This window comes from Gossypium arboreum, chromosome 9 (assembly GCF_025698485.1).
Source record: "Gossypium arboreum isolate Shixiya-1 chromosome 9, ASM2569848v2, whole genome shotgun sequence".
NCBI classification, from domain to species: domain Eukaryota; kingdom Viridiplantae; phylum Streptophyta; class Magnoliopsida; order Malvales; family Malvaceae; genus Gossypium; species Gossypium arboreum.
The window spans coordinates 67272383-67287705 of NC_069078.1; the positions used below are offsets into that span (position 1 = coordinate 67272383).

The 15323-nt window shown below is 35.8% G+C and overlaps 1 long non-coding RNA gene across 1 annotated transcript; it reads right to left on the reverse strand.

Annotated features, from left to right (window-relative positions):
• Window positions 1–547: 547 nt before the first annotated feature.
• On the reverse strand, window positions 548–2802 carry LOC128280846 (uncharacterized). Its single transcript, XR_008271031.1, has 2 exons — window positions 2577–2802; window positions 548–747 (listed from the first exon to the last, which is right to left on the reverse strand). It is a non-coding gene; the product is annotated as an uncharacterized LOC128280846 (long non-coding RNA).
• Window positions 2803–15323: the final 12521 nt, after the last annotated feature.

Here is a 15323-nt window from a genome sequence, read left to right on the forward strand (position 1 = left end):
GATCTAAATTTTGAAAATCAAGTTTTTCGCACTCTTTATAAAATTTTCGCTTTCGAAAAATCTTTGTTTTTGTAAACCCCTTCCACAGCCGAGTTGTTACAACCTAGGCTCTGATACTACTAAATGTAGCACCCCAAACCCGGCCCAGAAGTTATGATCGGATCCGGCATGTCACATCAAAAACGTAAAAAAAAAAATTTCATTCTAAGTCCAGAAAATCGTACTTGATGTTCAAAAGATTAATTCATTAAGGGTTAAAGTGAATGGAAGTTGTGCACCAGGTAGGAAACCGGAAAAGAGGAGGTGAATCCATCGAACTGTTTAAGTACCAGACTCCCTTCGGATCCAATCCTAGACATGCAAACCACCATTGCCATACCTTAACGTCATGTATATTTCTAGGAAACCGATTTGATTAAGTCCTTTTTAGGAAAAGTGATTAATTTTGGAAAATATCTTCATTGCGGAAGCTTTGCTTGTTTTCGTGTTATTTTGAAAACAATTACTGTTTTTGAAAACGCGCCCTAAAGCTATCCAATTTCAATAGTTAAATATAAATATTACCTATCTTAATAAAACATATAAAAACCATCAAAAATAAATAAGCGGCCTTATTACATTTAAAAGCCCAAAACCTCAAACGTAATTAAAAGGATATCCAGTTCACCAGAAGAAAATCAAAATTTCAGAACGGGTGGCCACTCCGAATTCCCTCACAGCTCCAAGCCCACTATGGTTGGGGATTTCCTGCGTGGATGAAAATAAAAGGGGTGAGTTTGGGGAAACTCAATGTGTAAATTAACCCAACCATAGCCTATATCAGCTTAAACCGCAGAAATAGAATAAGTTGGCCTTAGCCCAGAACAGAATTCAAAATAAAGCCCATAGGCCCATAATGAACGTAGCGATATTACATGTTTATGCGAAACCCAACCATATCCAACCGTATACACCCCGTACCAACCTTACACCGTGTGGGAGACAACTCGACCCATCCAACCGCTACACACCACGTAATTTGCAGCATGGCTGCGAGCGAATAATGTGTGAGTCACCAGATATAGATAATCGTGGCAGAGCCACGAGAACAGATATATGTGGCAGAGCCACCAGATCAGATATTTGTAGCATAGCCACCAGAACGCTTCCTCCATAATATAACCCATGTCCCCATGCAACAGATATATAATCATGGCATACATCATACAGAATCAGATCGTCATGCTTTTCAGTCAAAATTAACCCTAAGGGTATAACGGTAATTTTGCACCTAGGGGTATAACAGTAATTTTCCATACATAGGGGTATTATAGTAATTTAGCTACTTTTAGGGTTTTCATGCATATCCTAACTATTTACGTACTATCAGAACACTTACCGTACATACTTACTGAATTGGGCCCATTGGCCCATGAACCCGATCTTTGGCCCATTAAGCCCAAATTATCAAAATGTACGAAATCACGCGTACTGCAGTTTATTACTTTAGATTACCAAATATACAAACCCAACTATCTTACGAGCATTCGACACTCACAAATTCCCAAAATCTCGACTTTTCAAAGATTTCGCTTTTTGCTTTTGCCAATCTAGTCTATGAGAGGGTGTCATTACACATTATTGCTTGCGACGATATCTTGTGAGATCCACACACGAACCGCCTACAATTGAATTACTAACACGTTAATCTAACTATTCAAATATGAACTACGATAACCCCTTACAATATTCGACCAACCACACCTACAGATCATTGTAAGCTTATAAGAAATCAATAAGCAACTCATTAACAATTTTTTTGTCAATGTTTACCACATAATCAAAATTTCACTGCAAGTTGTCTTCCTAAGCAACAGTCACTAAATCATTTATAACTGGAGCTACGAAACTCCAAATCAAGTGCCGTTAATTTTCCCTGAAAATAGACTCATATATCTTCTATCCATAAAATTTTCAGAATTTTTGGTTTAGCCAATCAATACCAGATTTTTCTCAAAGTTTCCCATGTTTCACTGTTTGACTAATCTGACCACCCTTCATTACGAATCAAATTTCTCATTGTACAGAATTCAAAATATGTTCTTGTTTATTTCATTAGAAACTAGACTCAATAAGATTTAATTGCATAATTTATTCAATTTCTAATTCTTCTCCCACAATTTATGGTGATTTTCCAAAGTAACGTTACTGCTGCTGTCCCAAGCAGATTTATTACCAAATCACTCTTTCACACATACCTTGCATGCATGTTATTTAAACATGTATATCACCAATCAATCATCACATATCTATGATTTTACTTAAGTATAATCTCCATTTCATCATTTTAAAGCACAACATGTTAGCCAATTTTTCCCTTTAGCATCTAAGGCACATGTATGCTCATTTGTTTGGCTCAACTTCACCTATCTTCCATTTTTCATCAAAAGAACATGAAACAACAACCATTTCCTTCATTTTAATTCATGACTAAATGCTCACAACACAACTAAAAATCAAAATATACTTCAAGAGTTAAGGTAGAATCAAGAAGAACTCATGAACCTCAAAATAGAAGCAAGGTACCAAGAACTTACCTTCAATTTTCCTCCTCCTAATGACCGAATACTCAAGAGCTTTCTCCTCTCCTTTCTCTTCTCTAACTTTCCGCTATGATGAACAAAGATGGACAAAACTTTGTTCTTTTCACCCCTTTTCCTTTTAATAAAACTTCATATTTCATCCATTTAATTCTTTAATACAGAAGACATGAAATTCTTATCATGAAACATTTACCTAACCCATTATCATGAAACATTTACCTAACCCATTATCATGGAACATTTACCTAACCTATTATCATGGAACATTTACCTAACCTATTATCAATTTGTATCAATTTGTATCGTAAATTATGGATATCAAGTGTACATTTTGTCTACAACAACATGATGGCTGGCCACTTCATGTAAAATGGGAGGTTTGTCATGCAAATCCTCCTATTTTGCACTCCTATTTATTTGGCCACTTCAATTTAGCCTATAGCATTTTCAAACATTTTCACATAGGTCCTATTTCATAATTTCACTCCCTTTTTCTTATGGAACAAAAATTAACTAAAATTACCGGGTTCTATCTTAAGCTTGGGCCTTCTAGAGGCCTACTAACATAATTAAACCTATGCCAACATTCACAGGATTCCCGAAAATTAAGGCGTTACAACTCTACCCTCCTTAAAGAAATTTCGTCCTTGAAATTTACCTAATCCAAACAGATGAGGGTATTGCTGTTGCATCGTCTCTTCTGGCTCCCAAACTCAGAAGTTTCCCCTTCCTTAACTTGTTGAAAACGAGCGACCAAAGACTCATCGTTCAACTATTTTTCCTTAATCTGATCCACCCAGGTTGGCCTCACTTGCAACTCAGCCAACAGACTTCCATCATCATACAGACTCAGACGAGCAAACATTGCTCTCAGATCAGATACAACTCTACGACTTAGAGCATCGGCTACCACATTAGCCTTGCTTGGGTGATACTCGGTCGAATAGTCATAATCCTTAAGCAACTCAATCCATCTCCTTTGCCTAAGGTTCAGCTCCTTCTGAGTCAACAAATACTTAAAACTCTTATGGTCAGTGTATATAATACACCTTTCTCCGTACAAGTAATGTCTCCAAATCTTAAGTGCAAATATCACTGCTGCCAACTCTAAATCATGAGTCAAATAGTTTCCCTCATAAGGCTTAAGCTATCATGATGCATATGCAACCACCTTACCTTCTTGCATTAACACGCAGCCCAAACCCATGTGTGATGCGTCACTATACACAGTAAAATCATTCCCAGACTCCGACTGAATTAACACAGGTGCTTCAGTCAGAACTTTCTTCAACTTCTCAAAAGCTTCTTGCTGTTTCTTAGTCCATACAAACGGTACTCCTTTCCTTATGTGTTTTGTCAGAGGTGCTGCCATCATAGAAAAACCTTCCACAAACCTTCTGTAGTATCCTGCCAACCTTAGGAAACTTCAAATTTCCGACACCGTCCTAGGTGGCTTCTACTCCAAAATTGCTTCAATCTTTCGAGGGTCCACCTTAATCCCTTCGGCAGAGACCATATGTCCTAAGAAGGTTACCTCCCTCAACAAAAATTCACACTTGCTGAACTTCGAGAAGAGTTCCTTCTCTCTTAACACTCGCAGCACTATACGGAGATGCTCATCATGTTTCACTTCTATTTCAGAATATACCAGGATATCGTCAATAAAGACGGCTACGAACTGATCTAAACATGGTTGGAACACACGATTCATCAGATCCATAAATGCTACAGGAGCGTTCGTTAGTCCAAATGGCATAACTAGAAACTCGTAATGACTATACCGAGTCCTGAATGCTGTCTTATGGATATCTACCTCCTTGACCATTAACTAATGATATCCAGATCGAAGGTCGATCTTGGAAAATACAGAAGCCCCTCTAAGCTGGTCAAACAGATCGTCAATCCTTGGTAGTGAATACTTATTCTTAATTGTCAGTTTGTTCAACTGGCGATAATCAATGCACATCCGCATTGTACCATCCTTCTTCTTCACGAATAGCACCGGTGCTCCCCATGAAGACACGCTTGGCCTAATAAAGCCCCTATCTAACAACTCTTGGATTTGAGCATTTAACTCTACTAACTCCTTCGGTGCCATCCTATACAAAGGCGATAGACACAAAGCGCCAATCCAGCAACAAGTCTATTCCAAACTCAACTTCTCGATTCGGAGGCAATCCCGAAGCTCCTCCGGAAAAACATCTTGGAACTCCTTTACGGTCCTAACCTTATCTGTCGGTCCCTCCTCTTCCGATCGACTTACAAATACCAATTAGGCCTCACAACCTTCCGAATCCACTTTTCGGCTCTTAATGCCGACACCACATTGGACAAATAATCCTTCTCTCACCTATCACCATAACCTCCTCATCCTTTGTAGTTCTTAACACCATTCGTTTAGAAGCACAATCCGAGTCGCCTTATGCTTAACAAGCCAATCCATTCCCGAATGAGGTCAAACTCTCCGAACAGTAACTCCATCAGATCTCCAGGAAAAATCTTGCCTTGAGTTTCTAAGGGTACATTCCTATACAGTTTGTCTACCCTAACCGAGTGACCTAAGGGAATTAGTACAGATACTCCACTCACAATCTCCTCAGAGCAGTCCAAGTCATCCATAATCCGTTCTGTGGCCTCCAACCAATATTCCGCCACATTCGGGGCTATACCAGACATGCCCTTAAAGATCTCCGCTCCGTTAGCCCGAAGTCGCTCAGAAATAGATCCCTGAACTCCATTGCCCGTACTTGCCCTGACAACCCTTTCCAGAACACGAAGCATTGCTCGTGACGAGGCATCATCCTCGGACCATGATCATGAGACTCTACCTCTATTGCCGGTGGTAATGCGGTGCATCCACCGCCGGCATATGTCTCCAAGACGAAGATCTCGCTCGAGCACTTTCTCGGCCCCGTCCACGGCCTCTTGTACTCATATTGTATTATCTTGAGTACAAATTTTTATGCATCAATTAATATTCCAGTGTTTATTACAGATGTTTTATGAATCAGACAGTAGTTCAGAGTTTGTTTTCGCAGAATCGAAGTCTAGCTACAGTTTCAATCTCTTATCAGATTTTCCTATGGTTTCAGTATCATCCTATCTAGAGTGTCCTAGTAGGGTTTCAGTACAGACAGATAATTCAAGAAAATATTTAGAAAAATTCAGAATACTTACAGACTTGAGCCGGAGATTCGGAATGCCACCTTCTAAAGATCTAAATTTTGAAAATCAAGTTTTTCGCATTCTTTATAAAATTTTCGCTTTCGAAAAATCTTTGTTTTTGTAAACCCCTTCCACAGCCGAGTTGTTACAACCTAGGCTCTGATACCACTAAATGTAGCACCCCAAACCCGGCCCAGAAGTTATGACCGGATCCGGCATGTCACATCAAAAACGTAAAAAAAAAAATTTCATTCTAAGTCCAGAAAATCGTACTTGATGTTCAAAAGATTAATTCATTAAGGGTTAAAGTGAATGGAAGTTGTGCACCAGGTAGGAAACCGGAAAAAAGGAGGTGAGTCCATCGAACTGCTTAAGTACCAAACTCTCTTCGGATCCAATCCTAGATATGCAAACCACCATTGCCATACCTTAACGTCATGTATATTTCTAGGAAACCGATTTGATTAAGTCCTTTTTAGGAAAAGTGATTAATTTTGGAAAATATCTTCATTGCGGAAGCTTTGCTTGTTTTCGTGTTATTTTGAAAACAATTACTGTTTTTGAAAACGCGCCCTAAAGCTATCCAATTTCAATAGTTAAATATAAATATTACCTATCTTAATAAAACATATAAAAACCATCAAAAATAAATAAGCGGCCTTATTACATTTAAAAGCCCAAAACCTCAAACGTAATTAAAAGGATATCCAGTTCACCGGAAGAAAATCAAAATTTGAAGCGGGTGGCCACTCGAATTCCCTCACGACCCAAGCCCACTATGGTTGGGGATTTCTGCGTGGATGAAAATAAAAGGGTGAGTTTGGGAAACTCAATGTAAATTAACCCAACCATAGCCTATATCGGCTTAAACCGCGAAATAGAATAAGTTGGCCTTAGCCCGAATGAATTCAAAATAAAGCCCATAGGCCCATAATGTAACGTAATGATATTACATGTTTATGCGAAACCCAACCATATCCAACCGTATACACCCCGTACCAACCTTACACCGTGTGGGAAGACAACTCGACCCACCCAACCGCTACACACCACGTAATTTGCAGCATGGTCGCGAGCGAATAATGTGACGAGTCACGGATATAGATAATCGTGGCGAGCCACCGTATCAGATATATGTGGCGAGCCACCGGATCGATATTTGTAGTATAGCCACCGTAACGCTTCCTCTATAATATAACCCATGTCCCCATGCACAGATATATAATCATGGCATACATCATACGTAATCGATCGTCATGCTTTTCATCAAAATTAACCCTAAGGGTATAACGGTAATTTTGCACCTGGGGTATAATGATAATTTTCCATACATAGGGTATTATAGTAATTTAGCTACTTTTAGGGTTTTCATGCATATCCTAACTATTTACGTACTATCGAACACTTACCGCACATACTTATGAATTGGGCCCATTGGCCCATGAACCCGATCTTTGGCCCATTAAGCCCAAATTATCAAAATGTACGAAATCACGCGTCATCGCAGTTTATTACTTTAGATTACCAAATATAAAACCCAACTATCTTACGAGCATTCAAGACTTTCGCAAATTCCCAAAATCTCGACTTTTCAACATTTCGGCTTTTGCCAATCTAGTCTATGAGAGGCGTCCATTACACACACATTTGCGACGATATCTTGACGAGATCCAAACACGAACCTCCTACAATTGGATTACTAACACGTTAATCTAACTATTCAAATTTGAACTACGTATTAACCCCTTACAATATTCGACCAACCACACCTACAGATCATAGTAAGCTTATAAGAAATCAATAAGCAACTCATTAACAATTTTTTTGTCAATGTTTACCACATAATCAAAATTTCACTGCAAGTTGTCTTCCTGAGCAACAGTCACTAAATCATTTATAACTGGAGCTACGAAACTCCAAATCAAGTGCCGTTAATTTTCCCTGAAAATAGACTCATATATCTTCTATCCATAAAATTTTCAGAATTTTTGGTTTAGCCAATCAATACCAGATTTTTCTCAAAGTTTCCCATGTTTCACTGTTTGACTAATCTGACCACCCTTCATTACGAATCAAATTTCTCATTGTACAGAATTCAAAATATGTTCTTGTTTATTTCATTAGAAACTAGACTCAATAAGATTTAATTGCATAATTTATTCAGTTTCTAATTCTTCTCCCACAATTTATGGTGATTTTCCAAAGTCACGTTACTGCTGCTGTCCCAAGCAGATTTATTACCAAATCACTCTTTCACACATACCTTGCATGCATGTTATTTAAACATGTATATCACCAATCAATCATCACATATCTATGATTTTACTTAAGTATAATCTCCATTTCATCATTTTAAAGCACAACATGTTAGCCGATTTTTCCCTTTAGCATCTAAGTAACATGTATGCTCATTTGTTTGGCTCAACTTCACCTATCTTCCATTTTTCATCAAAAGAACATGAAACAACAACCATTTCCTTCATTTTAATTCATGACTAAATGCTCACAACACAACTAAAAATCAAAATATACTTCAAGAGTTAAGGTAGAATCAAGAAGAACTCATGAACCTCAAAATAGAAGCAAGGTACCAAGAACTTACCTTCAATTTTCCTCCTCCTAATGACCGAATACTCAAGAGCTTTCTCCTCTCCTTTCTCTTCTCTAACTTTCAGCTATGATGAACAAAGATGGACAAAACTTTGTTCTTTTCACCCCTTTTCCTTTTAATAAAACTTCATATTTCATCCATTTAATTCTTTAATACAGAAGACATGAAATTCTTATCATGAAACATTTACCTAACCCATTATCATGAAACATTTACCTAACCCATTATCATGAAACATTTACCTAACCTATTATCATGGAACATTTACCTAACCTATTATTATGAAACATTTACCTAACCCATTATCATGGAACATTTACCTAACCTATTATCATGGAACATTTACCTAACCTATTATCAATTTGTATAAATTTGTACCATAAATTATGGATATCAAGTGTACATTTTGTCTACAACAACATGATGGCTGGCCACTTCATGTAAAATGGGAGGTTTGTCATGCAAATCCTCCTATTTTGCACTCCTATTTATTTGGCCACTTCAATTTAGCCTATAGCATTTTCAAACATTTTCACATAGGTCCTATTTCATAATTTCACTCCCTTTTTCTTATGGAACAAAAATTAACTAAAATTACCGGGTTCTATCTTAAGCTTGGGCCTTCTAGAGGCCCACTAACATAATTAAACCTATGCCAACATTCACAGGATTCCCGAAAATTGGGGCGTTACAAGTGTTGTTATTGTTTTAGATGACATCACTTAAAAATATATTTTTCTTCATTGTGATCAATGACATATAATTGAGGCTAATTTAGGGTGAACCCAAGTTTACGATAAAAAAATTCAATTTTGTAAACAATAGAAATTTAATATATTTTGTAATTAATTTTTAGGTGCCTTAATAAAAAAAACCGAAAGATGTACAATATTATTATTATTCATATCAAATTTTAATTATTTTGTTTTCTTAACATGATGATATAAAAAAATAGTAAACTATTAAAATAGACACTTTTATTTGTCTCATGTTACATTTTAGTTACTTATGTTTGAAATAATACATTTTAGTCACTTACGTTATCATGTTGTAACATTTTAATCACCGAGTGTTAATTGCTATTAATGATATAACGAAGAAGTCGTCGTTGCACGTTAAATCATTATTTCAAATGAAAATTTTAAGTTAAATTATACAATTAGTCATTATATTTTTTTTGTTTTAAGCAAATTATATTTTTCTTTTACGTTGAAAGAGATGGAGAAGGGAGGAAAATAGTGAGAGAAGCAAAAGAGAATGAAAAAAAAAGTCAAAAGAACATAAAAGAAAAAAATTAAATTATCGAAAACGAAAAATATGAGGATTAATTGTATAATTTAACCTAATTTTTTAATTTTAAATGATGATTTTGTTAGAATTTATAAAATAAATCTACAATATAACTTAATAAACTAGGATCATCATGTCAAATCATTAAGAATAAATCAAGAACAAAACTAGATGCGAAACGCACTGAATCCATGGATTTCTTGAAACTTTCGGAACTTGGGATTTGATCTTCCAAATTAGCACACAAGAAATTGAGAGAATATCCGCTCTCTCTTTCCTAATGATGGGATATTAAAAAGATATCTTGTGTATAATTTGGGGACCATAACCTAATATTTATAACCTTAGCATATTAGTTCTAATCAAATTCTAATTAGCCCATCATTAATTAGAATTTGATTAGAAGAGTATCTACATATATTTGACCCATACTTTATTTATTTAATAATTAAAAGCCCAATAAAATTCTAACCAAATTAGATCACTTTTAATTTGGGCTAACCTATCATGATAGTAAATAATAACATGTAATTATCCTTATTATATATGTGATGTCCTAATTTTCCAACAATCTCCCACTTAGACCACATATATATATTAATTACTTTACAATTACATGTCATTATATAACCTTATGAGCTCAAAATTTTTTACTATCATATCCAAAATGCATTCCGTACAATCTCGTCCATTAATTATGTTAACATAGAACCAAGGCAACTTTCGTTACAAATATCGTAACTAAATCCATCCACGATCACGTATATTAACACAACCAAATGACATAGATCAAGTATGGATGTGTAGCATGGAAATTACATGCAATATGATCTAAACATGTCTATTTCCAACTGGTCCTTCCTTAAACTTAAGTGAGGTCAATTTCTAAATAATAAACAGAGTGAATAAACTGAATACTTTATTTCTGATCAGAAAATAACTAAATACATAAATGTCTAAAATATAAACTCCCACTAAATCATGATATCCTCAAACAATGTAACACCCATGTGAGCAGTGTGCTCATGAAAGACCTTGGGTGGTAAACCTTTTGTGAGCGGATCCGCTATCATGGAGTTTGTCCTAATGTGCTCTATGGAGATTTGACCATTTTGCACTCTTTCTTTTACAATTAGGAACTTTATGTCAATATGCTTTGACTTAGATGAACTCCTGTTGTTATTGGAATACAACACTGCTGACTTATTATCACAAAATAATTTGAGTGGTCTTTTTACATTCTCCAAAATGCGCAGCTCTGTGACAAAGTTCCGCAACCATATTCCATGGTTTGATGCCTCATAGCATGCTACAAACTCTACTGCCATAGTGGACGAAGCTACAAGTGTCTGTTTGACACTTTTCCAAGATATAGCTCCTCCGACTAAGAGGTAAATATAGCCTGATGTAGATTTGCTACTATCTTGGCATCTAGGGAAATCAGAATCAGAATACCCTATGACCTCCAAAAGATCTGATCTCTTATAAGTAAGCATGTAATCTTTTGTTCTCTGAAGATATCTCATAACCCTTTTGGCTGCTATCCAATGGTCTATACCAGGGTTGCTTAAATATCTGCCTAACATCCCAACAATGTATGCAATGTCTGGACGCATACATACTTGAACATACATTAAACTCCTAATAGCTGATGCATAGGGAATCTTTTGCATTTCATGAATTTCAAGGTTACTTTTAGGGCATTGAGTAAGACTAAATTTGTCTCCTTTAGTGACAGGGGTGTCACCTGATCTACAATTCTGCATGCCAAACCTTTTGAGTACTTTATCGATATAGCTCTTTTGTGATAATCCAAGAATACCTCGAGATCGATCTCAATGTATCTGAATTCCTAAAACAAAAGAGGCGTCCCCAAGATCTTTCATCTCAAAATGCTTGGATAAAAATCTCTTGTTTTCGTGTAATAAGCCTATATCATTAGTGGCAAGCAAAATGTCATCAACATATAGAACCAGAAATATATACTTACTCCCATTGAATTTGTGATACACATAATCATCAACAATATTCATTTCAAAACTGAATGAAATAATTATTTGATGAAACTTATGGTACCATGACGGGAAGCTTGTTTGAGTCCATAGATAGATTTTGTCAATTTGCAAACCATATTCTTTGAGTCTTTCGATTCAAAATTTTCTGGTTGCACCATATAAATTATTTCTTCAATGTCGCCATTAAAAAAGCAGTCTTAACATCCATCTGATGTAACTCAAGATCAAAATGAGCAACAAGTGCCATGATTATCCTAAAGGAGTCTTTCGATGAAACTGGAGAGAAGGTCTCTGTAAAATCAGTGCCTTCTTTCTGAGTATATCCTTTAGCTACAAGACGTGCCTTATACCTTTCCACATTACCATTTGCATCCCTCTTGGTTTTAAATATCCATTTACAACCAATTGGTTTTGCACTTTCAGGTAATGGGACAAGTTCCCAAACTTTATTGTCTTGCATAGATTTATACTCATCTTTTATGGCATCAATCCATTTTTGACAATTAGAACTTTTCATGGCCTGATGAAAGTTGATTGGATCATCTTCCAACATTCTATTATCATCCTCATGTTCTTGGAGAAATACAATATAATCATCTGGAATAGCATTTCTCCTTTCTCTTGTGGACCTCCTTAATGGCACTTGTTCTTGAGGTTGTTGATTTTGTTCTTCTGGAACAATTACCTCATTTTGAATAAGGAGTTATTCAACATTGTCTTGTAGAGGTTCTAGATTCACCTCTTGATCAATGATAGGTATAAGAATCTGAACATCATCAAAAGTGATAGTAGGAATTGAGTTAGAATCCAATTCCTCCTCAAAAGCAATGTCTCTAACCTTATTTCTTCCCCCAAACTCAACATCCTCCAAAAATGTCGCAGTTCCTGTCTCAAAAATATTCTTTATTATGGGATCATAAAATTTATAGCCCCTAGATCGCTCAGAATAGCCAATAAAGTATCTGCTTATTGTTTTGGAGTCCAATTTCTTTTCATGAGGCCTATAAGGCCTTGCCTCAGCTGGACATCCCCAAATGTGAAAATGCTTTAGACTAGGCTTTTGACCTGTCCAAAGCTCATAAGGTGTTTTTACAACTGCTTTATTGGGTACTCTATTCAGAATGTAAGCTGCTGTCTTTAATGCTTCTCCCCAGAGGGACTCAGGTAAGGTAGAATGAGCAATCATGCTCCTTACCATATCCTTAAGAGTTCTGTTTTGTCTTTCAGCTACACCATTCATACTAGGTGATCCTGGCATAGTGTACTGTGGGACAATACCACATTCCTCTAGGAATTTCGCAAATGGTCCTGGACATTGTTCACCTGAGCCATCATATCTACCATAGTACTCACCACCACGATCAGAACTAACGTTTTTAATCCTTTTGTTGAGTTGATTCTCAACTTCAGCTTTATAAGTTTTGAACACGTCCAAAGACTGAGATTTCTCATGAATGAGATATAGGTACCCATAACGTGAGTAATCGTCTATAAATGTTATGAAATATTGTTGACTATTCCATGATGCCGTAGGGAATGGCCCACAAATATCTGTATGAATTAATTCTAAGACGTCTGAAGATCTGTTGGCACCCAATCTCTTGGTTTTGGTCTGTTTTCCCTTGATGCAATCGACACAAACATCAAAGTTTGTAAAGTCAAGGGACTTTAAAATACCATCAGACACAAGGCGTTCAATTCTAACTTTTGAGATATGACCTAAGCACCTATGCCATAATGATGCTGAATTTTCCTTATTTAATTTGCGTTTAATACCCCGTGTTTCCATATGCAAGGTTTCATTATATGATACAACTGTTTCTAGCAAATAAAGGTTGTCATAAGTATTTAAATAACCAGTTCCAATAACATTTGAATTTAAAGACAAATTAAATTGATTGTTTCTGAATGAACAATAATATCCAAATTTGTCCAACGAAGAAACAAAAACTAAATTCCGTCTAAATGACGGTACAACAAAAGTGTCTTTTAAATCCAAATAAAAACCAGTTCCTAATAACAACCTAAAATGCCCAATTACTTCCACTTCTACCGATTTTCCATCGCCCACAAAGATGTGTCTTTCACCATCACTTGGCTTTTGGTAACTCAGGCAACCCTACATAGAAACACTTATGTGAGTAGTAGCACCAGAATCTATCCACCAAGTGTTTCTAGGTACTGAAGCTAAATTAATCTCAGAACAGACCAAATTAAGAATTATACCTTTCTTTATACGCCAAGCATGATATTTGGTACAATCTTTCTTTACGTGTCCAGACTTATTACAAAAGAAACAACTCTCTGTAGCTTGTTGTTGTTTCTTTTGGGCTGGACCCTTAGCAGCTTCATTCTGATATTTTCTTTTCTTGCCCTTGTCCTTAGGGGCATTGGCCAAATGAGCACTTTCAGACTTATCACGCTTCAAACTTATCACGCTTCAACCTTTCTTCCTCTTGCACACAATGAGAAATGAGCTCATTTAGGGTCCATTTCTCCTTTTGACAGTTATAACTAATTTTAAATTGGTTAAACTGTGCAGGAAGTGATACCAAAACCATAAGAACAAGCAATTCCTCAGAAAGCTCAATCTTAAGTGCCTTAAGTCTTGAAGTAGTATGGAACATCTCCATAATGTACTCCCTTACGTTTCCTTGACCTTTATACTTCATAGACATCAAAGAAGTCAGAGGTGATGTCATCCCAACCTTATTGTTTTTAGCAAAACGTTTCTTAATTTCATCAAGGAAACCTTTGGCCTGAGTAATCTCTTCAGATTCTGTGCCCCTAAAGGCTTCTGGAATGCTGTGTTTCATGATCATTAGACTCATGTGATTTGAACAATCCCACCTCTCAAAGTCCCTCTTAATATCAGAGGTGCTTTCCGCAGTGAGAGGTGCAGGTTGTTCTTCCCTTAGTGCAAGGTCTATGTCCATACAGCCAAGCACTATAAGTAAGTGCCTTTACCATTCCTTAAAATTAGTTCCATTAAGCATGGGTATAGAATTTATATTAGCAGATATTGTAGCAGTAGAAGATGAATTAGCTGAATAGAGAACAAAAACAAGATTAAATCAATATTCATAAGTAAACAATAAATTCAATATAATGGCTAATCCCATCTCAAGATACCAAGCACTACATTAATATCAAGTCTTTGGACAGTAATATTAACAGTAAACGGTACTCTTGTTGTAGCAATCAAACATTGACAATAAATTATGTCAAGCAATGAATTAATCTTTGGACTAACTTATTGCTTACATAAAATACCTTATAATTGTCACACATTTATCACCACAGATGTCGTTGTAATTCTGCCAAATATTAACTTACCTTTGGATCAATCAATAAACGCATGAATCATAAAAACATATAACCATCTTAATATTTCAAATAAACTAATCTACACAAAAGAGGTCACTTTGGCGGCATTTTGTTTCAACTAATTTATTTAAAATATTAGATATCCTTAATTAAAAGCCAAAATCTGAATTTATTTGTTCCAAAATATTTACCTTAATTTCATATTTTAATCAAATTAAAAGATAAAATATAAATATATATTTATATTATTTTCCAAAACATTAAACCAATCAAAGCATGCATATTTTATATATTTATATAAACAAACAAAACATAGATATGAATCAATTTCTA